This window comes from Panthera leo, chromosome C2 (assembly GCF_018350215.1).
Source record: "Panthera leo isolate Ple1 chromosome C2, P.leo_Ple1_pat1.1, whole genome shotgun sequence".
NCBI lineage: Eukaryota > Metazoa > Chordata > Mammalia > Carnivora > Felidae > Panthera > Panthera leo.
In genome coordinates this window covers 86,236,508-86,261,944 of record NC_056687.1, presented here as the reverse complement: position 1 = coordinate 86,261,944, position 25,437 = coordinate 86,236,508, and the positions used below count along the sequence as shown (strand labels likewise).

The 25,437-nt window shown below is 35.7% G+C and overlaps 1 long non-coding RNA gene across 2 annotated transcripts in view; it reads right to left on the bottom strand.

Annotated features, from left to right (window-relative positions):
• The window catches only part of LOC122229739, a 237,298-nt gene that overhangs the window by 211,304 nt on the left and 557 nt on the right, over window positions 1-25,437 (bottom strand). For both annotated transcript variants that reach the window (XR_006207121.1, XR_006207122.1), the window contains exon 2: window positions 23,712-23,803. This is a non-coding gene — a long non-coding RNA (uncharacterized LOC122229739). The remainder of the gene's footprint in view (window positions 1-23,711; window positions 23,804-25,437) is intronic.

Sequence of the window (25,437 nt, the reverse complement as noted above, 5' to 3'; positions counted from 1 at the left end):
TAGTTTAGTCCAAGACCAAAGGCCTAAGAATCAAGGGAACTATGGTGTAAGTCTCAGTCCAAGGGCATGAAAGACCAATATGCCAGTTCAAGCAGTCGGGAGAAAGGGCAAATTCTCCCATCCCCTGCCTTTTTATTGTATTTAGGCCCTCAATAGATTGGATGACACCATACACACTGGCAAGGACAAACTGATTTACTTAGTGAACAAATCAAATGCTAATCTCACTCAGAAATATCCCCACAGACACACCCAGAAATATTGTCAAGTCAGGTGCCCAGGCATGCCATAATCCAATCAGGTTGACATGTAACATGAACCATCAGAAAGAGTTTAGGTTTCTGGGGATCTTATTTTACTCTAAAGACCTTTAATCTAAGACCTTTTGAGAAAAGCTGTAAAGTTGAAGACTGATGCTGCTGCTAATAGGGGGTCATTTAAATTGTTACAGTCTTTGCCAGAGGCTAGGAAACTTTTTCTGTAAAGGGCCAGATGATAACATTTTAGGCTTTGCACATGATAAGGTCTCAGCTACTCATCTTTGCCTTTGTAGCACAAAAGCAGCCAGAGACAATACATAAATGAAAGAGTGTGAGTGTACCCTAACTTTTATTATGGACCCCAAAAATTGAATATTATGTAATTTTCACATATTACAAAAGATTGGGGTTTTTTGTTTTTGTTTTTGTTTTTGTTTTTTTTGTATATTTTACAACCATTTAAAAATGTAAAAACCATCCTTAGCTCACAGGCCATACAAAAACAGGTTTGTGAAGTGAATGAATTAATGAATTCCTTTGGTCATTAATGCTTCAATTCTTGTTTTTTAAATATAAAAAGCTTTTCATTTAGCTTCAAAATTACCAATCTAGTTTGTTGATGGTTGTTTGTTTATGCTACTGTTTATAATGACGTCATGTCTGCACTCACAGTATTTTGGGCTATAATTTTGCGCTGACAGGTCTTCAAGGCAAGCATGAAGTGCAGTTCTAATATGAGTCATTCACACTTCTATTATTAAAAGTTATATGAAATTCACTCCTGGGATGAGGGGTGGAGGATAGAGACGGAAGGTTAACACTTTATTATTACCTCCAAGTTCTTATTCCACTGGAAAATGGTCAAAAGATTTGAGAGCCATCATATTTGCAAAAGATGTGCTTTGTGAATTTTAGGGATATGTATCTTTGAGTTGACACTCTTTGGTTCAGGGCTCATAGACATTTCACTCATGCTTCTTCTCTACTCTAAGACTAGACTTTCAGAACATTTCTGCTAAGCCTTACCTCAGCTCCACTTGAAGTGAAGTAACTGGTACCAGCTGCTTCTAAGGCAAGATATGAGGAAGAAAAAACCCTCGCCATTCAAGATAATGCTTCCAAGTCATCAGTTCTCTGTGTATTTTGTTTTTACAGACATGCAGGTATCAAATGGAGCTCCAGGAATGATGATGCAAACCTCCAGGTCTTAAAAGCAGACAGACTAATGTGAGACCTGAGCAAGACATCCTTTAAATATGTCAGGAATGAGGTGCCTGGGTGACTCAGTTGGTTAAGCATCCAACTTCGGCTCAGGTCATGATCTCATGGTTCATGAGTTTGAGCCCCACATCGGGCTCTGTGCTGACAGCTCAGAGCCTGGATCCTGCTTCAGATTCTGTGTCTTCCCTCTCTCTCTCTGTTCCTCCCCCTCTCACACTCTAGCTCTCATTCTCTCAAAATTAAATAAACATTTAACAAAAATTTTAAAAAAATGTCTGGACTACTAATCTGTACTCAACAGATTCAGATACAGTTTTGGTCTAATTAACCTCTGTATTTCTAGCACTTAATCAAGAAAGATCCAATTCCAATGACTCTTATTTTAAACTATTTCACTAAGGGCAGCATTAAGGTAATTTAGGTAAAAACAAAATTTAAACAAAACAAGGAAAAAGAGTGTTAATTACTTTAGGGAAATGTGTAAACTTCCTCTTCATTGAGTGTTCAATGGTTATTTGTTCTAATTGCTCTTTAGTGAGTATTTATTGTGCACATTCACAAGCTGCTCATTAGAATTGCTGATTTGATGATAAGAGGAAAACTGCAAACTACCAATAAGTTTACCAGATATAGAGAATCCTGTAATCCTTTATGTCCTCAACTCTTTTGGCAACCTCTGCACAAAGAAGTTTTCAAAGAATCTCAAGACAGGATTCTGCCAAACCCCACCCTGATACTCTGATATGTACTCAGAATTTAACTTGCAAGTTTTACAGACTGTCCCAGTTTGCAAAGTTGAAAGAGGTGACTAAATTGTTCCTGACACTATAACAAGCCCTTGAAAAGAGATAATCTTGTCAAGCTGTGATGTCTAGTCATCTCAAAAAAACTTAAGGAAAGGAAGCTTTTTTTATAACTGTGGAAGTGTTTATAGAGAGATGCTTGAATTTAACTGTCATTCATTTTCTTTTCTTCTTTTTCTTTCTTTCTCTCCTTTTTTTCAAGAAAGAACATTAAAGTGCTGACAAAAAAAAAAGAAAGAAAGAAAAAATCTGTTTTGCCTTCCATCTTTGGCCTGATACCAGTTAACATATCTCAGAGAGGTCTTCTTTTTGTCCCCACCTATTCAGACTCTACCTGTTCTTCAATTCCAGCTGAAGCCCTCCCCCATCCAACTTTAGCCTGAGTCAGCTTCTTAATACACCAGCCCATATCGATTCCCTTTTCTTCTAAAGCAGCATTGTCTCTGGTGCTCATTATATCTCTTATTTCTTGCTTGTTTTGCTTGTACTGAACTATTTCTTTTCTCCATAATCAAGAGGGCTAGAAGAGTGCTTTATTTCTTTTCAAACCAGGAGAGGGGTAGTATGAGGAGCTACTGTGGGAACGTGGACACAGATGGGAGGAGTGAAAGATTGCCCAGAGAAGATTCCCCAAAGCATTACATTCTCTCATTGCTAGGCCACTGCTGAACCCAGTGATCCAGCAAAGGCTCTGGTCTCATTATCTTTTTTCTACCTATATCTACAACTCTCTTTTTGAAAGTACATCCACCTTATGCTCAATCCTTTTGGTCCTTCTTCATTGATAAGATTTCCTTTCTTTTTCATTAAGGGTAGAAAGAGCTGGGCTAGAAACAAGTCTGTTACAGGTTTAATGGGTACTCTGATGTATTTTTATTTTTCTCTTACACCTCTGTATTATGTATGCTGTGGTGCCACTGAGTAAGGATTGGTTCCAGGTCACTGGTTGGCAAACCTGTACTCCATTTCTGGAGTGATATTTCACTTGCAGACTTCACTGTCTGTTGAGCAAGAATGTTATTTGTGTCAGAACAGAAGATAAATAAATAATAATGCAGCAGACGTTCAACCCAGGGGTTTTTGTGTTCTGTAAGCAAGTGGTAATAGTATATCCACTTTATAAGTAGCTGTCTGAGGCTAGAGAAATTTTACATATATAAAAAGCATAGAAATAAACTTTCAGAAATGAACAGATATTTTATCTCACAAGGGAAACTAGGATTTTTAAAAGGCACTGTTCTTACATAGTCACAGTCAGAGGCATCTTCCCTTATTTGGAGGTAAAGAATTAAACACAGACATACAGGCAGAAAAGACAGAATGAAAGCACAGTATAGACATTGAAAGAGTGAAAGAATACATGAGCCTTATCACTCAAGCCACATTGACTATGAAATATAATGCTGTCAGAGCGCTCTGAAATCCTCTTTATAGGACACATATTGAGGCTGTGAAAAAGGCTGTGTAAACACTAAGGCTTTTGCATCACTGACAGTATTTTTAACTATTTAACATTTTGTTATTTTGGATTTTAAGTTCCCCTTCTTCCCCTCCTTTTTTTTTTTTCTTTTGGATAGAAGAGTAGCTCCTAGAAAGACAAAAACCACTTTATGCATTCTTTTAATTGTTTTGAATCTTCTATATGATATTTTTTGGCCACAAAAAGATATTCCACCATTCTCAAAGATGTGAGGCAGAAAAACACAGGGAAGTAAAGCATAAAGATCTTTGAGTGGCTCTGGATACAAATTAGGCAATTCAAATACAATTTGAATATATATAGAAATAGATATATAGAGACAAATAGAGAGGGAGAGAGGAGGGAGAATACAAAGTCATATCTGAGTTTGGGCAGGCTGGTCAAAGAGGAAAATGCCAAGGGATTGTGCCCTGTTACTGCTCCTGCCACTGACCCATGACACACTATGCTTTTCTTTCAAGTTCTGCAAAACACCTCATAAAGACAGATGGTTCCCTTGGTGCATCTCCCTATGAAAGTTTTTGCTCTTTTGTTTTGTTATTTAAGTTGGTGACATAATTCTGATGTTGTCTGTCTTAAAAGATCAGTAACTACAGGGCTAGGCTTGGCAAAGACATGCTATGATTTAGATTTCCGTGTACCTAGTCTCATTTCTGTCCCATAATTAGATGGGAATCTGCTTTTCTAAGGAGAGATACTCCTTGTACTGGTATCATTTATATCTGTTTTTGTTTACTGGTTCTCAAATCTTAGTGTGCATAAATACAACTCAGAGGAGTCCATCTGAAACACAGGTTACAAGTAACCCATCTCATCGATGCTGATTCAGTGGGTCTAGGATAAGAATTTTAGTTGGTTCTCTAGTTATTGTGATGCAGAATGTTATAAGATCATACAATGAGCAAAACTGGCTTAGTGAATTTAAGAAAATGCATTCCCTTTCCTAAGTTATGTGTGTATATTAATTGCTATTTTCTATTGTGGAATACAATTTTTATGTCCCTCTACATGGAATTACAGATATCATAGCTGTGGGAAATATTTAGGAGCAAAATAAAAGTCTACCTGATATATGAAGGTTATAGTGGTTTAAAGAAAAGTTTTTAAATGGTGTTAAAATATGTATTTCTTCCAGAAAGCATTTTTCTAACATCTTAAACAGAAAACAATCAGGGGTCAGTCTTATTTGTACAATGCTGCCTCTGACTATGACTATATAAGAACAGTATCTTTTTTTATCCTAATTTCCTTTGTGAGATAAAGTGATATCTGTTAGCAACAACAACAACAACAACAACAAATACTGTGAATAAATCACTTTGGAGTAATTATCTAGGAAATGGCCATCATCCCTCCCCATCCCACCACTTGGTGTTTCATACCCATGCCATATTCCCAGGTTCTCTGGGTTCAGAAAGCAACAGCTGTCTGAGCAACATCCATCTGTGGCACCAGAGACAAAAAGCAGGTAGAAGGGACATTATGAAGGAAGAATTGATTATGAAGGAACAGCCTTCAGTTCTTCCTGACTGGAAGGATAGGAGAGCCTTGGGAGAGATTTAAAGTCCTACTTAAATCAGACATTTCAAGCTGAGTGATAAAGAGAATCATGACACCACCAACAGAAATAGAAAGGAGAACTGATTTTGAGAGCAAATTGATGTGTTTCAAAAGATATGAAATTTTCAAATTGATGACAGGATGGGATGCCTAAATAGAAATGTCTAACAGACAACTGCAGATACAATACTAAAGCTAAAAAGAGGGGGAAGCGCTGGAGTTGGTGATTTGATTATTTTCATTTATGCAATGGTTTGGATAAAATGGATAAAACATCTGAAGGGAAAGAGTGAAGAAAGACAATCAAAGCATATGGCTCTAGACCCTTAAGGTAAGGAAAAGAGAAACCAATGAAAGGAACAGGAGAATAATAGTGAGAGAAATTGGATAAGAATTGTGGTAGCTCTGAGTAGAAGTCAAGAGATGAAGAAAATCAAAAAAAAAAAGGAAAATTTCAGCTGCATGAAGCACAAGAAAAAAAGACCAATGAAAATGAAGACCAAGAAAAAAATTAGGCTTATAAGTTTGGAAGCTATTAATATTTTTCAGTAGAGCCAGATTTTAGGACAGTGAGAAGTCAAAGAGGAGTGATATCAGCACTGCCCAAGAGAAATATGTGTATCACATATGTATTTTAAAATATTCTAGTAGCTACATTAAAAAGTAAAATTAACAGAGGAAATTAATTTTAATAATGTATTTTGTTTAACCAAAATTTCAATTTGCAATCAATAGAAAAAATATTGAGAATTTTACATTCTTTGTATCTTCCGTCATCTTCAAAATTTAGTGTATACTTTTACATTTGTAGCACATCTCAATTGGGTTGCTACATTTCAAGTGTTTAAGGGCCACACATGAATAGTAGCTTCTTCATTGGATAACTCAGAGCTGAGAAAGTAAACATATCCCATGCAATATGGTAAAGACAGGAATGGGTCATTGAAGCCAGTAATCAATGTTGGAAGTGGGGATAAAGTAGCCTAAATGGATTATCTGAACCTAGGATGAGAAATGGGAGAACAGTGGCAGATAAAGGCCTCAAAAATGACACTAGGGAGCAATGAGTAGACCTCTGTTGGTAGTTCAATACACTAGAGGGAGAAGGAGAAATGGGGATAAGACAATGTAAATAGGTTAAGGGGAAGGTAGCTCTATTGGAGAGAATCATATCTAAACTATGTTTAAGGAAATATTTCATTACAAGTAACAGTAGTATGGAAATTAATGAAGACCAACTAAATGTAACTCGCAAAGGCTATTCAGTGCTTGCTATAGCAAAGGAGTTAGCCACTATTATTTGCATTTTGACAGAGAGAGACTCAAAGACAGGCAGATGACTGGGAAAGCTTTATAGTGGAAAAAAGGAAAAGCCTTCACATACGCCTTGAACAGAGGCTGTTGGCCTCGGGAAGCCATAAGCTAGCTAACTAGAAGTGGAAGATCCTATGTAATTGGTTAGGAGTACATGTTTAGCTTTCTCTGGTTGGTTCTAAACTGGAAACAAGGGGAAAATTAGGAAATTAGTTATTAGTTATTAACCAAGTTCTTGCCATTTGGGGCAGATTGTAACAGGGGTTATTTTTGGTTTCCTTGATTGTTACCAGAGATAGCAGTCTGACTTCCTATAAGTCTGATTTATAAAAGCCAGCTTCTGTAGATAACAGGTTAGTTTCTTGCACAAGATGTTGCAAATTATGGATCAGAATTCTATTCATATATATGGTCTGGCCAATGTTTATTTGTATATTCAGTTTCTCAGTAGACTTGCTTCTATTATTCATGGGAACACTGTCCTTTCAAATTTAGTATAGCTCAGGAAGGTCATACATTAGAAGTCAAAAGACCTGGGTAATCTCTATTCTTCCATTAATTAGCAGTATTCCCAAGCTCATCATTAAATTTCCCTATACATTAAGTATACTCATCCAAAAATGAAATAAAATGTTATCAAAAATTACATAACAAAGGCAAAAAGACTGACAGAAAGAAGAAAGATGTCAACCACAAAAGAGAAAATTAACAATGTTTCAACATAAACTAAATGTAATAAAACAAGAAATTATAGACACATAAAACTTTTAAATTCAGTCTAAAAATGAACAAGCAACAGAAAGATGTTAAGTAGTTAACCAAACATTGGGAGAAATTAAAAAAGACAAAATTACATAAAAAATTAAGACAAAATTATAAGATGTCTATGTACCAACACAGGCAATAGGTGAGAGTCAAAGGATATCATCTGAAACTCATGAGCTAAATAAAAGCCTAAGTAAGGGATGGTAATACTAAGGGCATTATATAAAAAAAGTATTACAATTAGTATAAAAGTAACCACAAGAACAAAGACTATAAACCTTCCTAAATATCAAAAGGAATATAAAAAAGGACAAAGGGAAAATGACAAGTGTGGATGACAGAGACCAAAATTACCAATGATATTAACAAATTCAAATGGACTTAATTAACATATTAAAAGAAAAAGCCTGGGTGGCTCAGTCGATTAAGTGTCTGACTTCAGCTCAGGTCATGATCTCAGGGTCTGTGAATTCAAACCCTGTGTCAGGCTCTGTGCTGACAGCTCAGAGCCTAGAGCCTGCTTCTGATTCTCTGTCTCCCTCTCTCTGTCTCTGCCCCTCCCCCTCTTGCTCTGTGTCTCTCTCAAAAATAATAAACATTAAAAAAATTTTTTATAAAGAAAGAAAGAAAAGAAAACCCAACTCCATGCTATATATAAGAGAAACCCATAAAACAAAATAATCCAGAAGCTTTAAATATAAACAGATGGGCAGGGGTGCCTGGGTGGCTCAGTTAGTTAAACATCTAATTTTTGATTTCAGCTCTGGCTATGATCTCACACTTTCGTGAAATCAAGCCCTATGTAGGGCTCTATGCTGACAGCATGAAGCCTGCTTGGGATTCTCTCTCTCCCTTTCTCTCTGCCCCTCCCCTGTTCACACTCTCTCTGTCTCTCTCAAAATAAATAAATAAATTTAAAAGGCCTGAACAACATAATCAACAAAATAAATTATATGAATATATATCAGATTTTATATCCCCAAAATAGAAAATATATCTTCAAGAGCAGATAAGCTTTCATGAAGATAGACCATATCTTATGGTCCAAGAAAATCTCAATGAGCTTCTTAAAGTAGAAATGATACAAAGATAATTCTCTCATATGAAAGTACAGATATTAGGGTCGGCTGGGTGGCTCAGTCAGTTGAGCATCTGACTTTTTATTTCAGCTCAGGTCATGATTCCAGGGTTGTGGGATCAAGCCCTGCTTTAGGCTCCACACTTAGCATGGAGCCTCCTTAAGATTCTCTCTCCCTGCTCACATGTGCTGTCTCTCTCTCCAAAAAAGTTTTTAACAAATGGCATAGATACTAATAACAAAACCACAACATAAGCAGGCCTTTCTACCTCAAGTTAAATAACTATTTAACAACTTGATTCAAAGGAGAACTGAAATTTCAAAATTAAATTTATAAAAGTAATGGTAATGAAAACACTATATATTAGAATCAATGAGATACAGTTAAAGCAAAGACCAGAGAAAAGAATCATAGCTTTGTATGGTTATACACACAAAAAATGAAAGAAGTAAAATAAATATCTACTTGAATTAATAGACATTCCTTGCTCTTAAACAGTATTTTTTTAATATCACAACAATGTCAATTCTTCATGAGTAATATAAAATTTAACTCTAAGGTAGTTAAAAATAAACAACACAGAATGAGGGAAATATTTAAATAATGGCAAAAATAATGAGTTATAAACAAAAAAAGTAGAATGAATAAGCAAATAAAAATGCTGGTTTTTTAGAAAGAACTAACAACATACAGAATCCACTAGCTAATTAATCAAGCAAAACAGAACCACAAAAATACAAAATAAAAATAATAAGGAAATAACTATAAAAAAAGAAAACTTTGGGTGCCTGGGTGGCTCAGGAGGTTAAGCATCCGACTTCACCTCAGATCGTGACCCAGATAGTGAGTTTGGGCCTGCATCAGGCTCTGTGCTGACAGCTATGAACCTGGAGCCTGCATCAGATTCTGTGTCACCCTCTTTCTCGGCCCCTCCCCCATTCATGCGCGCGCGTGCGTGTGTGTGTGTGTGTGTGTGTGCGCGCGCGCGCGCGCGCTCTCTCTCAAAAATAAATAAACATTAAAAAAAATTTTTTAAAGAAAACTTTTAAAAATTGTAACATATTGTATGGTACAACTCTGTGCAAATAAACGTGGATGTCAACCAATGAAACATACATTCCAACAACTGACCCTAATAGATATAAAATGTCAAACTAATTTCCATAAAACAAATAGAGATAGTTAATCAAAACACTAGCACACAAAAACACAAAGCCAAAATAGTTTCACAAGGGAATCCTAGCAAACTTCCAAAGATCAGGTTATCCCAACAATCCTATGTTCCAAAACATAGGAGGGTAAATCTGCCTATTCTAAATAACTCTTTAACGTGGCCCTATGATCTACTCCTATTACCATTGACTGTACACAGAGTCTCATAATCTTTTACTTGGACTCTCCATTCTAATTTTTCCTACAAGCTGATGCTATGGTGTTACTTTTTTGAAGAAAAAGAGAAAAAGAAAGAAAGAAAGAAAGAAAGAAAGAAAGAAAGAAAGAAAAGAAAAGAAAGAAGAAAGAAAGAAGAGGGAGTGAGGGGGGAAGGAAAGAGAGAGAGGGAGGAAGAGGAAAAGAAGAGAGGGAGGAGGGAGGAAGGAAGAAAGGGAATATGACCACATTTTTTTAATTTTCCCAGTCTAAATGTACTGGTAATTAAAGTTATAGGTGTGAAAACTACAACTAGGAAAACTCTATCATCTTAAACATATTCTGTCTAAGAAACCTGATTATCAATTCAGATTTTGGACATGTGGGGCTTAAGGGACCTTTGGTACATCCAGGAAGTTTCTTTGGAAGACATTATAGAATTGAAAAGATGGCTGAGGATGTAATTCTAGAAGACATATCAGAGGAAACTGAAAGGGGAAAAAAAGAGAATTTAATGGGGGAAAGTTGAGGGTATGAGACAGATTTTCCCAATGATTTTGTGGGGCAGCCAGATAAGTAATTATGTTTATTTTGAGAACCGTGTCCCAGAACTTGTAGCTAAGGTCACATATCTAGCATGTGATATAGACAGGACTAAACCCCAGATTATAGATTTCCATGACCAGCATTCCATATACACTGCCTCTTTCTTCATCTAACTGTCCTCAGTAATCCTGACTTCTGAAATGTCATGGCTTCTAATGCTGCCTTGTGTTGATAGCCCACTTCTCTCAGATTATACTCTCCTTAAGAGCAGAAACCATATCTTACTGTACTTTTTAATCAACAGTTACCTAGCACAGTGAAGCACTAATCTCTATTATGAACATTTGTGTAACATTATTATTATAGTACATATTTTCTTAAATCTATTAGATTTCCCTGAAAACTGGCACATATTTTTTAAGCTATTTTGCTGTTGATAAGAGATCGAGAGGAAGTATGCTACAGATATAACATGATATACATAGCAACCTTACTATAGCTTAGATTTTTTTTCCTAGGTCAAGAGCAATTTCAAATATTTTATTGCATTATCACCATCAATAGATGATGTGATTCAAAAAAATATGGCAACCATATCTTTATTATTAGTTCAAATTGTCCAAATGTGAAAGTCTTGCTATAAGTGAAGAGCCAAGAAAACCAGATGAGGTGAAAAGTATCTTGATTAACGTAGTAAAGTGTCCTCAGCTCAAAGCATAAATAATATTGTGCTTCATCTTAACTACTTAATATACTCTATGCCTTCAGACTAATGTTGAATAACCAGCTATTGTTAATCTTTTACATATGTTCAGTATAGTTAATTTCTTAAAATATTCTATCACTAAAAAAGTTCATCAGCAGTCAACACTCAGATTAATTAAAGAGAAGGCTAACCATGGTAAAAATCTGAATGATAAATAATGTTAAAGTAATCTTACTAAATATACAGACTAATTATGTGACACCTAGTTGAGGTCTTCAAAAATCGCTTCAATGAGTAAATCTGAAATTAGCATATTTGTAGTTGTATCCTTCCAAGGTATATAAAGGCCCATGGAAAGTTTGTTCTCTTAAGTAGTTTTAAACATATACCTGAAATTTTGTTAATACTGTCAATTTGCTTAGGAAATTCTTTTTATGTACATGGTACAACAGAAAATTGTGACCAAGTAATTACAAGATATAAACTCAGAGTGTAAATGAATGCTTTACTTGCATATAAATTGCTGCCATTTAATTTGGCATGCATTTCTAGATTACTTCTTTATTCATTTATTCACAGAAATTCAAGGAGTCCTTTTTCTAGGACCTGGAAAAGTGAAAATGGAAATTTGTGAGAGCACTGTAATGCTTACACATAGCTACCATGGATAATAAAGAAGGATTCTACCATGTTTGCATTAAAAGGAAATTTCTGGGAGTGACAGACTGGAAAAGAATCCAAAATCTAAAAATAAGTCCCAGTTAATATAAATACCAACAGCCCTAACTTCTCTTCACCAAAGACTTACTAAAATTCCATGCATTGAAAAAAATTGGAACTCTTTATCTTGATGCTCAATTGAGCATTCATTACGAAGAAATAAATATGCAAATGGAAAATCTGATAGTGTCTTCTAAAACTACTGCATTTTCCTTTTATTTTGAAGACCAAGATACACAGAGTAAGTATCACTCAGGTCCAACTAGGAGGAGATGGCTCACTCAAACTGGATAATTGAGGACACTTTAATAGACTACAAAAGCATGGGAACTGTTACAGGAAATTGATTAGGAATAACGCTTTATGGCAGAACTAGCAATTGTGAAGAAGTATTATTATCCTACATTTGATGGTATGGAGGGAGAAAATGGTTACTCAAACCTGGAAAGAGAAGGGCACTGGGGAAGGTCTATAGCCTTTGTAAGAGGGACTAGACTGGCCAACTTATTATCATCTACCAGGGAGAGCCCCGAGGGAATAAATGCCCTGGATTTACTCTGCTGGGAGATTTCCATCAGCTGAACATAACCAGAAGCCACAGGGCAAAAGAACTCTTTGATATAGTCCAGATAGGTCAGTACCTTGGGGCACAGAGAGTGAAGAGTACATAGTGAATCTGAAGGGCAAATGAAAAATACTCAATGTACTACTCTTTTGCTGCAGGTAACAGAAAATGTAACTCAAGCTCATCTAAGCAAACAAGGTAATGTATTGATTTATGTATCTGAAAACTATAGATGTAGTTCTATATTCAGGCCCAGCTTCATCCAAGATCTCAAAGGATGCAACTGGGGCTCAGTATCTTTCCATCTCTTAGCTCTGTTCTCTTCCATGTAGACTTTATTCAAAGTTTCTATGTGGTGGCAAAATATATGATAGCAATTTAAGATTGAAGTCCAGAAAAAACAGTAAAAACTAAAGTAAAAAACACAAGGTTCTTTCAACAGTTTAATCAGAATTCCTGGGCTTGATTCTTACTGGCCAAATCAAATCACTGTCCATTCCTAAGCCAATCAAATTTATCAGAAGAATGAAATATGATGACTGGTCTATACTAAGTCACATGCCTATCCTTAGACTCAATAATATAAGATACCCAAAGCCCAAGGACAGAGCATGGGGGAAAGGTAGGTACTGTTAACAAAATTAGGAAAAATGGATCCTAGGCAGCTAAAAGACAACAAATGACCACTAAGGCCTATTTGGTAACTCAGTTTGCTTCTCAGCTCTCAATTATTGTGGCATTCAAGGATATATGAATTGATTAGTTTGGACTGATAAAGTTGCATTAAAAAAGTGTAGGGACACCTGGGTGACTCAGTCAGTTAAAGCAACCGACTTTTGATCTCATTCAGGACTTCATCTTAGGGTTGTGAATTCAAGGCCTGCCTGGGTCTTGCTCTGGACATGGAGCCTACTGAAAAGAAAAAAAAGAAAAAAGGAAAGAAAAAAAAAAAAGAAAAGAAAAAAGGAAAGGAAAAGAAAGGAAAGGAAAAGCAGTAACAACTTCCACTTTTCTTCTAATTTCCGTATTTTATGCCAATGATGCCATGACATATTTATTTATATGCGTATACTTATATATATGTGTGTGTGTATACTAACACCTATATAAGTATGCATATAAAACTTCCCATCATGCAATAATTTAATTTTTTGTGCTACTAAATATTTATATTAGCTTTCTAGATCTATAAACACTGCAAAATGTAAGTATTCTCTTTAGGTTGCTAATTCCTGAAAAGAAGGAGCCATTTCTGTTTCAGTTGTTAGCTCAATTTTCTTCCCAAACTACCGGCATAGAAGAATGAATTAATAAGTCAATTTGATGTTAATATTGATAAAATTACACTTTGGGGTATTTTTCATCTTTTTTTTTCCCAACATAAATGGTTTTAAACCCCAAATTATCACACTGTCACAGAAATTTAAAGCTGGAAAGGCCTAGATTATTTTAGGAACTGAGAATCAATAAAGTTCAAGTGACCTAAAACTAGACAGCATTTTAAAATCAATCTTGAAGAAATGAAAGTCTATGTCCCAGAGAAATTATAGTATAATAAGGTAATGAGTAGAGCTATTATATTTTAACCAGGGACACTAAATAAACTTGCAGACCATAGTGAATGTTATCATGCAAGTAGTAAGGGACTATTAAGGTTGAACCTAGATGTGTATCCCCTTTACATCATCCTGTTTAGGGAAGACAAGCTTTAGCCAGGTTGATACAGGATTCAGTGCTCTCAGATCACATTGACAGGGTAAGTGGAGTTTTTTATTGCAGCTCTGTATTTGCTGATAAGACAAAGTGAAGAAAGCAAGTACTTAATCACCACATCTCTAAAAGCATACAGAAGACTATTTTTAGCTGTCTAGTGTGTTTTTTACCTTTGCTGTCAATAATGCACCTACATATTAGTTTTTAAATTGCTTACCTACACAAGGTTCATTCCCTTCTCATAGGTTTGTAGGCTTGCTTCATGTTTATTCCTCTACAGAATGAGCACATCTCTAAAATTATCCAGTAATGGATCTAGAGCTAGATGCTTAGAAAAGCAACTGGGGAGCAAGAAATCATTTTTTTAGCCTGTTTAACAAGAAACAAATTGAGGTGTACCAAAATGAAAACCTCAACAGAGTATTCTGCACTCCCATATCTACGGGGACACATCCAAGACCCCTAATGGATGCCTGAAACTGTAGAAAGTACTGAACTCTACATGTACTGTGTTTCTTCCTATACATAATACTTATGGGGAAGTTTAATGTATAAATTAGGCATACTAACACATTAACAATAACTAATAATAAAATAGAACAATTATAATAATATGCTAGAATAAAAGTCATGTTAATGTGGTTTGTCTCTCAAAACTGTACTCTACTCATCCTTCTTGAGATGTTACAAGATGTACAATGCCTACATGGTAAGATGAATGATGTAGATATTGTGACTTAGCATTAGGCTATTGAGCTTCTGACCATATATCAGAAGGAGGATCACTGGATTCCTGGCTGCAGTTGACTACGGGTAACTGAAACTACAGAAAGTAAAACCATGGTTAAGCCTTATCCCTCCCCCTGCTCCCACCTTAACTACTGTACTTTTTGAGATTACTGTCCGTCTGTCCTCTTTCTCCTCTCTGGTTGGTATTGGGCTGGAGGACTTAAATAATGTTACTATGACATCCAGGTAGAAGGGTTGTCCACTCTGGATTTTAAGGGGTTTCATTTTTGAAGCTGGTATCCTTGGAGACCATGTTTCTCCACCATATTGATAATCTACTGAAATGTGGCAGCATCCTCTTCTGATCTCTCTCCATCTTCCCTAGGGGTCTTCTCACCCTAGGTGAGACTGATAAAACTCCTACAAGTCTGCTCAGTCCTTCTTGCTTGTTGACACAGAGAAATGCTCTTTTTCACATACCTCTTAGATCTAGGATTGCCAGCAGGCACTTGCTGTGTGCCACACCATTGCTTCAGCATCCTCTATACCATTGTTCTCTATACCATTGTGCTATGGTGTAGTGAATCTCAGCAAGCCTACCACAGTCCCAGAGAGAAAGGATGATTCAGAGAATAACCTATCAAATGAAGACAGGAAGAAAAGATTTACCACCACTCCCTCCTCTCTCTATACTTGCCCCCAAATTCATTCTGAGGGAGAAATGCACATAAAATGCTGAAGCTCTTTCCTTGCCTCTCTCTCCATTCCCACTCTAAATCTTTGTACACATTTGTAACAGCTGCTTTAAAAGTCCTTGTCTGTTAATTCTATCATCTCTGTCATTTCTGTTTCTATTGATAGATTTTTTTAACCTAGCTGTGGGCCACATTTTCATGCTTCTTTGCATGTCTGGTAATTTTTGATGGATGTTGGATATGGTGAATTTTATTGTTGAGTGATTTTTCTGTGTTTCATTAAAGGGAGTTGAGTTTTATGCTGGCAGGCAATTAATTTACTTGGAAATTAACTTGATCATTTTTAAGCTTTTTCAACTTTGTTAAGACAAGTCTAGAACAGACTTTAGGACTAGGTTTAGCCCTTCTTAGGGCTAAACCCAAAAGTATACCTTTTTAGGATCTCCATTTAATTCTGTATGTCAACAGGCTTTTCTACCCTAGTTGGTCAGAATGCAAGCATCTTCCAACCACTATAAAACTCTGATGGTTGTTCAGCTTACAGCTTCCCTGTAGTTGTTGTTTCTCTAGACTTGTAGAGTCTCACCCTATATACATACAGCTTAGTATTCAGTCAAATAGTCAAAGGGACATCTATGCAAATTTCCAGAATTCTGGTAATTCCAGAGGTAAGGTATCAATGTTTGAAAAAGACAAATAAGTAAATAGGTTTATAAACCCTCAGATTGCCCAGAGAATTTCAGCAGTAATATGGTATCAATATGTTCAGTATTTCTTATATAAGATATATTTTTGTTTAATCATTTTTAATATAATCCATCATAAGAACATTTCCTCACAATTCTACTCTCTCTCTCCATGAACACTGGGAAAAGGGATTATGTCAACTGAGAATATTCCATAAAATAAATTTCTAGTAAACGGTATAAAAATTTCACTGACTTGGTTCTTATGTCACTACTTCCAAGGGCCCCTCAAAGACTCTTATACAGTTCAAGAAATAAGTTATCCTTAATTTGGCCAAAAGTAAGAGCCAATGACAAAGGCTTGGAAATATTTTAATTATACAGATATAATTAATGCAATGGTATTTGTTATTGTGAAATAACTATATAAATATACATAAATATATGCTATACTATATGCTATATAAATATATACTATACTATTATGGATTTTATTCTCCTCTAAATCTTCAAGTTGTAACAAAGATACCTCAAAGGTTCTTTTATTCTGTGAAATTGATAAAAGCTATAAAAATAATCCACTTTTCTTCTATATCTAAATCCACAGACACAGAATAAAGGATCATCAGCAATAACCATTCATGCTACCTTTTTTCATTTTGGCTGTTTTTCTGACTTGTTCATCACTGAACTCTCAGCACCTAGAGCTGCTTGGCACAAATAGATAGGCAATAAACATTAGGTGAACAAATGAATTACAACTCTCATATTCATGCTAGACACCATGACACCAATGAAAATTAATACAATAAATTCTGGATCAGAAGCTATTGAAAGGTCTAAGTGTCATAGAAAAAATAACAACAAAATCAAAAACAAAAAAATTTCCTAATATCATAGTGTTTGGTTTTGTTTACTACTGTTGGAGAAAGGGTTAAAAGGTAGCCTCAGAAATGGGTAGGACAGGGTTAACAGAAAAACCCTGGGCTGCTACAATTAGGAGTGATGTTTTATAGTTCAAAAAGGGAAGTCAACTGGAATCAGTGACTCATAAAAAATGGTAGATAATTTTTTACTCAGTGCTTAACATGGAAGTTATCTTGCAGAAATCACTGTGATGGATAAGAAATCTTAAGTTCTACATCTTAGAAGTAGCAAAAATAAAAGTATTACAAGCTTAGAAATTTTGCTCATAAAGGCCCTTAACTGACATTAATTTCAAACCGAGACAGTGAAATGTTTATAATTAATATTATAATTATGATAGAAGTAAGAAGTGGTGGTTCTACTCAGAAAAACACTGGGTATGAACAAGAGTGGAACCCAGTATATTGAACAATGGAGAATTTCTAAACATTCTCAGTTCTTTCAGCTATTCTTCATATAATATGAACGTGGCTGCTTCACCATCATGAGATTGTATTACTCCGAATAAACTTCACTGTCTTAAAATGAGGCATTGAAGTATAACACAATTGTGATGATTAATTTTGTATCAACTTGGCTGGACCATGGTGCCTGGATATGTGGTTGAACATTATTCTGGATGTTTCTGTGAGGGTATTTGGGGATAAGATTAACATTCAAGTTGATGGATTTTGAGTAAAGCAGAATGCTCTCCATAATGTGGGTTGGCCACATCTAATCAGATGAAAGCCTGAACAGAACAATAGACTGACATCTCTCAAGCAAAAGTGAGTTCAGCCAGCAGATAGAGTTTGGTCAGCAGATAGCCTTCAGATCTGAACTGCAACACTGGATCTTCTTTGGTCTCCAGCCCAGTGGCCTTCAGGCTTGAACTGCAGCATCAACTCTTCCTAGGTTTTCAGCCTGCCAGCCCACCCTGCATATTTTGGACTTGCCAGCCTTCATAATCCAATGAGCCAATTCCTTAAAATAAATCTCTTTCTATATGTACACATGCTATTTATCCTGTTTCTCTAGAGAACCCTAATACAACAAGGATACAGATATTTGTCCTATATGCACAGAACCCCTAGAGAACTTAGTCAGAGACACAATGAAATTAACAACAATTAACACAAGATAAAAGACAAAAACCAAATGTAAACCAGGCGAAAAATAAATAAATAAACGGACATATATGACATCCTCGGACCTATCCTTCACTGTGAATGTGATATATACATATAAGTATTTGTATATTGTCATTCATTCAAACATTTATTTAATTCCTGATATTTGCTGGCACTGAGCTAGTTATTATTGAATATAGAGGCATGAACAATACAGATAAGGCCCCACTTCCATGGATCTTAGTGGGAAATAGAGATAATAAGGAAAAAATTTATGATAACTGTTATGGAAATAAATGGAGTGCTATGACAGAGAAGAGGTTACCTTTGGGCTGAGAACTGAAAATAAAAAGAAAATAAAGTGAGGGAAGAACATTTCAGAAAACAGCAAGTACAGAAGTTCTAAGGTTGGGGAAAAAATTGGAATATTTGGAAATATCAGAAAATCTATGTGGTTTAAAAAAAAAAAGGAAATCTTTGCAGTTGAATCCTAATGATTTACAGATAGAGCTGAAAATATAATAGGATACATAGGCAGAGACCAAATCATAAAAAAGACTCATAGTGATTTTATTAGGACAAAGAATAGAGCCTTCCTGAACTTGGAAATCAAATTACCTCCTGAGAAAGTAAAACCTGGAAGGATAAAATGGTGTTTGACTAGAGAGTCTGAGAAATACACAGTTCCAGAGTGATACAGTATAGACATACAGAAGAAGGACTGGAATATGATAACTTAAGCTAAAACATAATCAGTGATATTGAACTCTACCTGAAAAAGTAACCCATTAATAGGTCTGAGACAGTCCTTAAAGGTATCTATCCAGCCACCATTTAGTATGTGCATGGTGGGGGTTAGGGGTGGAGGGGAGCAACAGGTTGAGATCTCATTATCTTTCTATCATAGCTTCAACAAAGGTAGTTCTGCAGTTCTTTTTTGTATACTGGGCTTCCATTTTAAGAAAAAATCATTGAAAACTGCTTCAAAAGCAGCAGTTATATATAGAGAGAGAATATAACTGCTAATAAAGAGACAGAGAAGGAGGGAGGGAGAGCGGGAGGTAGGGGGTGCCTACGTGAGCTGAGTATCTGATAGCCTTAGAAATACTCATATAGAGGAAATAAATGCATCAGATTACATACTTTGATGGAATTAGTCATTAACATCACCTAACAGACTGTTTTTGCTCTGATTCCAGGCTCACAAATAAACCTCTGACTAAAATTGGCTTCTTATGGGAGAATATATTGATATTCAATATGAGTTTCTGGTTCACATAGCATCTATATTTCACCATTAAAATATTATCAATATGGTTTCTAAATCAGTGTCTAGCTTGTTTGGTTAGTGTCTATCAGTTTGCTAAGCCTATCTTGAATTTCTACTCTTGAAAAATGGATGCTGGATAAAAGGACTATGTCATGGAAGTGCCACATTGAGACTACCTGAGGCTAACCAGCCAATCTCTCTGTATGACTTCTTTCTTTCTTCCTTTCTCTTTTCTCTTTTTCTTTCTTTCTTTCTTTCTTTCTTTCTTTCTTTCTTTCTTTCTTTCTTTCTTTCTGTCTATGTATTTTTATTTTAATTCCAGTAGAGTTAATAGGTGTACAGTACAGTGATTCAATAGGTCTGGTCTCTTTTCTAGACACAACCAATTGGAACTAGAGAAACTCATTCACTTAAAGAGACTATCCACAGTAGGAACTTACCAGCAATGCAATGTAAAAGGAAAAAAAATTCCATGCAGATTTCATAGAAAAAGACGCAGAGTGGCTTAAAGAGAAACATGAAGTTTTAGCACTTGGATTGTTTTTATCATAGCACAGAGAATGTAAAGGGTCCAGGCCCTCAGTTTTAAAGGTGACAAGAGGCTTGGGAGATTAGATGATCTGCCCCCAAGATGCAGCCTGGACTCCTGGGCTAAACTGTTTCCATTATGATAATTCCCTACCTCATCATAAATAGTTGCTGACACTCTTAATCTTCTTGGAGCCAATGAAACCTCATATTTTCATTCTATGCAATGATGAGTAAATTTTAAAATAAAATTATGTTTCCTAAGACACAAGAGATATTTAGTCTTTTATAAAAGTTTTTCCCTTCTGGGGTGCCTGGGTGGCTCAGTTGGTTGAGTGTTCAACTTTGGCTCTGGTCATGACCTCATGGTTCATGGGTTCAAGCCCTACATTGGGTTCTGTGCTGACAGCTCAGAGCCTGGGGCCTGCTTCAGATTCTATGTCTCCCTCTCTCTCTGTCCCTCCCCTGCTCATGTCTCTTTCTCCCTCAAAAATAAACTTTAAAAAAAATTAAAAGTTTTTCTCTTCTATTATAAGCAATAGTTATTTAGTTAACTCCAATCTCTACAGCAGCTGAAGTGATCCTTTTGTAATCAAAGTCATAACACGTCTTTCTGCTTAAAACCCTGAAACAATGCCCATTCCGCTAAGAGTAAAAGCCAAGTTTCTCCCATACTCTACAAACCGCACTTTCATGCTATGTTCCTGCCACACTATCTTCCTTGCTGTTCCTCAATACACCACATACCTTCCTGCCTTAGACCTTTGTACTGGCTATTCCCTCAGCCTGAAACTCTTTTTTCCCAAAAAAGCTGAATGACTAATTTTTCACCTCCTTCAAGTCTTTGCTCAAATGTCATCTTCTCAGCAAGACCTGCCCTGATCATTCTATTTAAAACTACTAAACCCATTCCTTTGCACTTCCAGTGCCCCTTTCCCAGATTTATTTTTTTCTATAGGTTTTATCACTCTCCAATATACTACATCATTTACTTATTTATTATGTTTATTGCTCATTGTGTCCCTCCACCGGAATATAATCTCTTGAAAGCAGAAATCTTGATTTTTTTTCACTATTTATAGTCCTAAAATCTGAAACAGTGCCCAACCCTCAATAAATAATTGCCAAATTCATTCATTCATTCATTCATTCATTCAATTAATTGCCGTTAGAAATCAGAGTCTATCTACCAATAATCAAATGTCATTTAATCTTTAACCAGATATTCTAGATCTTCCAACGGATTCCATTAAGGAGGTGGCAATATACTAAAACAATAATACATTTCTAGTCTCTGAAATTCCCCTTTGGTGCTGCCACCAATAAAATAAAAAGGAGTTATGGTTTAATAATCAAAAGGTAATCAATTTACTCATTTTCAAAGAAATGTCCAAATTACATTAAAAATGAGTATCAAACCAATCCAGAATGTATTGACAAAGAATACTGTTTATTTAACATCAAATTGTCAATTTTTTGTTATAATCCTGACATGTTCCCTGGCATAGTATTCTGAGAAACTGCCACAAAATGAGAATCTAAGAAATGTGTATGTTTGTATCTTTCTAAGCAGTCCTGACAAAGTACCTGAAGATAAGCACACTGACCTATTCCATGTCAGTATTGCACATATCTTTTCAATTGTTTTTTTCCCCATCATGATGGATTTGTTCTGAAATATCTTCATCCTACTCCCAAGTCCTTTTTGTAAACAAATACAAACACACACACACACACAAATGGCTGGCTTGGAATAACACTGCAGACAGCCACTGTGTATGGTCCAGTATTCCACAACTCTGGGAGTTCCACATACGTCATACATAGATTATGATGTAAATGTTAACAGTGCAAACACCCCCACTCTTCCCTGGAGTTATGCAGTGTTCACCTCCTGGTCTGTTCAGAACTAATCAGCCTAAATTGTAACTAAAAGTAGTGATCTTTCCTCTTGAAAAATTCAAAATTACAGAGCTAATCAATCAAAGACAATGAGATATGAACTAACTCATATTAAAATAGTATCCTCAAAACATTTACCAATAACTAAAATATGGAGAAGGTGTTAGAGACATAACTATCTTAAAATGATTCTACATGGTAGGCCACAATACTTGTTTAATTGGCAGTAGGTTTTCTGGTGAATGATAGAAAACTTGATATCCACAATGATCTTACAGCACCCTCGTGTGGATAAATATTTGACAATGTTTTTCTTAATGAGATGTGTTAATCTGTGATATGAAAAAAAAAGAGAGAAGGTGGTATAATCCTTTCAAACAAAGACTACTGAATGAGTGAAACCTTATCAGAAGAAGTCTGAATTATTTCCTTAATAATAAAGATGGATTTTTGGCTGATCTAGCCATACTTTCTTTTAGTATTCCTCATTCTTCTTTAAGTTAACCCAAGGTGACTCCAAATATAATTCTAAATAGAACAAAGTGAATTACCTCCTATGGAAGCAAAGTTGCCTCTTGCACCATATGTCTATGAATGAAACCAAGTGGCCCCATTTTAGAGGGAAAAAAGGTTTATGGCTATTGTAACAAGTTAACATAATAATAGATATTTTTAAAGTAAAATAAATTCCACACATGTACATTTACAACTATATCCTTAAAGAACATGGTTTCAGCTAATCCTCTAGATGGTATGGCATGGTAGAAAGAATACTAAGATAATGTGGATTCTAAAGGTCATTTTTGAACAAATTCTCAACCTTTCTATATCTGTTTTTTAATTTTTTAAATGGCAGAGTAGAAACAGCAGAAGTTACTAGTTGGTGGCTTCCTAGTATAGTCAAGATTCTTTTGGTTCCAAACCATAAATTTACTCAAGCTGGCTTAAGCAACAAAAAAGGATTTTCTTAAGAAAAAGAATAGAAAAAATACTGAAAAATTAAAGGGAGGAGTATTAACATACTTATGGTCTTATTTGGTTCTACCCACACTTTCCTGATACAAACATTTCATCCTCAATCTCAGATGAGGATGAGGCTTTTTGAAATTGTTTACATCAGAGTCAAGAACTACAAAGAACCTGTCTACAGATTTCTTATATAGTCACAGATTATTTGTATAGTCCTTCCCACATGGTAATAAGCAAGTTTCTCAGGTCCAGATAGACTTCATCTTTTGCACACTGTGTCACTAGCAGCTCTGCATGTTATTTTGGGAAACTTGGGGGATCCAAGAAAAGCTACTTTGAGATATGCTGCTTTTGCCCTTGCTTTACATGGCTACCTTGCTCTGGCTAAGTTTTTATGTCCTTTACTAAAAAAAAAAAAAAAAAAAAAAAAAATCAGGCGTTTAATCTGTGTGTGTGTGTGTGTGTGTGTGTGTGTGTGTGTATGTGTGTATTCTCACACAGAGGAAATGGGTCTCTTCTCACCAATCTACAGCCTACCTGTAATGATGTATATAACTAAAATGTCCATAACTAAAATAACTCTACCTACCTCAATTTCACACTTGCTGTCTCCAGAACACATCTTGCTTTTTCACATCTCTACTTCTTTAACTATATTACTCCTTCCCATCCCTCCTGGAATGCACTTGCCTCCTCCTCTCCTTCTTACCCCCATCAACTCCCACTACCTCAACCCCCAAGAAAAATAAGGGATCTAAGCAGATACCTAGTAGATGTCCATAACAATAGTACTTACCATGTGTCACATTTCTTCTTATGTCTAATCTTCTATTGGATTGTGCATCACTCAAGAATCAGGAGTATTTTTCATCTTTACATTTCCAGGGCCTAGAGAGTATGTGTTAAGAAATGTACATATGTGTTCATTTAAAATGGAATTTTATATCACAATAAAAATAGGCCCAGGATCTAGACACCAAAGATCTGAATGTCTTGAATCCTTTCGCTCTTTTCCTTCCCATAGTCACATGATGATTCATACTGTTTAACCTGGAAAACTTACTGAAAAGGATTTTTAAAAGATCCTTTTAAAGGTCAAACCGGTAAACAAAAATATTCAAGAAGTGAAAAATAAAGTGTTTTCTTTCTATGTCCACCTTGAGAAATCCTGCATGTGGGACTAGCTTCTCCAAGATGAAAAGCAACTAATCCCCTCACTTCCTCTCCTCACTTCCTCCAGTCCTATGTCAAAGATTCAATGCTCAGTGGCCTCAAAAGTCAAAGGATATATCTATCCCAGCAGAAAATTCATTCCAATACATTAGTAACTGTAAAAGGCTTACTCCCATACTGTGATTGTAGTACTTGAGAAGTGAAGAACAAGATTGTCTCTGTCACATAACTACTGTGACTACTTCCATGTAAGGCCAGCCCTAACCAAAGATAAGACCCAGCCTAAGTTTTGATTACACCTGCTTGAAGTTTTTTTTTTTCTTTCCCATCATTACTGTGTATACAGCAAGCATTTGATAAATTCCACTCTTGACGAACACTGTTTACCCTCTAAAAGCAGCTACTTACTCCTGTTTTCATGGTTATACCACAGCAATTCTAGCTGTTCAAGACATGGGGTGGTTGGAGTTTACTCTAGTGTTAAAATCAGGAAAAACAGTAGACAGATCCCATAGTGATGAAAACATGTGCTACTCAAGAATGCCTTCACAAAGTGGCCTTCTCAGACTAAGTGCCGCTGTCTGGCATCTGGTTCTCAGACACTGGGCTTCTCAGTCCCTCTGGAGATAATTAGATCCTCAATAACAGATCAACTCTAACTAAAATCATGTATTTACCAGAATGTCTATATAGTTCATTCTTAGTGGTTGGCTTTCAGTGATAATTCCTGTTTCCTAGTAACAGTCATTCTCTAGAGTTATAGCTTAACACAAGTCAGTCTGTGCCATTGATCAAACTTTCCTGATGTGCCCACAGTGGCTTAAAATTTATTATCTTTTAAACTTGCATTCTTCTTTGTTGCATCCTCTCAAGTCTCAGTAAACTATTTGCCTGGATTTTTCACAAAATAGTGTGGAGTCATACACTATATTCTGGGCTGGGTTTTCTATCCAAGTGGTGAGACAGTGAAAACACATAGCTGGAGAGGAGGTGGAATAACTGCTACCATTTATTTTTGTTCAAGAGGACTATACTAAACTATACATACTTAAGTGGAACAGATTTTAATATATTGAAATAAAGTCATATTATCTCAAAATCAGAGTAAGTTATGTCGTCCATATGAAAAACACTCTTCAGTAATTGTGTCTGAAGATGTATTAAGACCTCAGTTTGAATCCTAACTCTAACCTTTTAACAGGTGGGTGGCATTGAGCAATTTGTTGAGACTCTTGGGACTGTGTCCTCAATCTCTAAGGAGAGAGTATATATAATGAGTTAAAGTGGTTAGAAGCTCAAGTCATTAACTAAGGTGCTGGGGGGGAGCCTAAATCACAATTATATTTGAA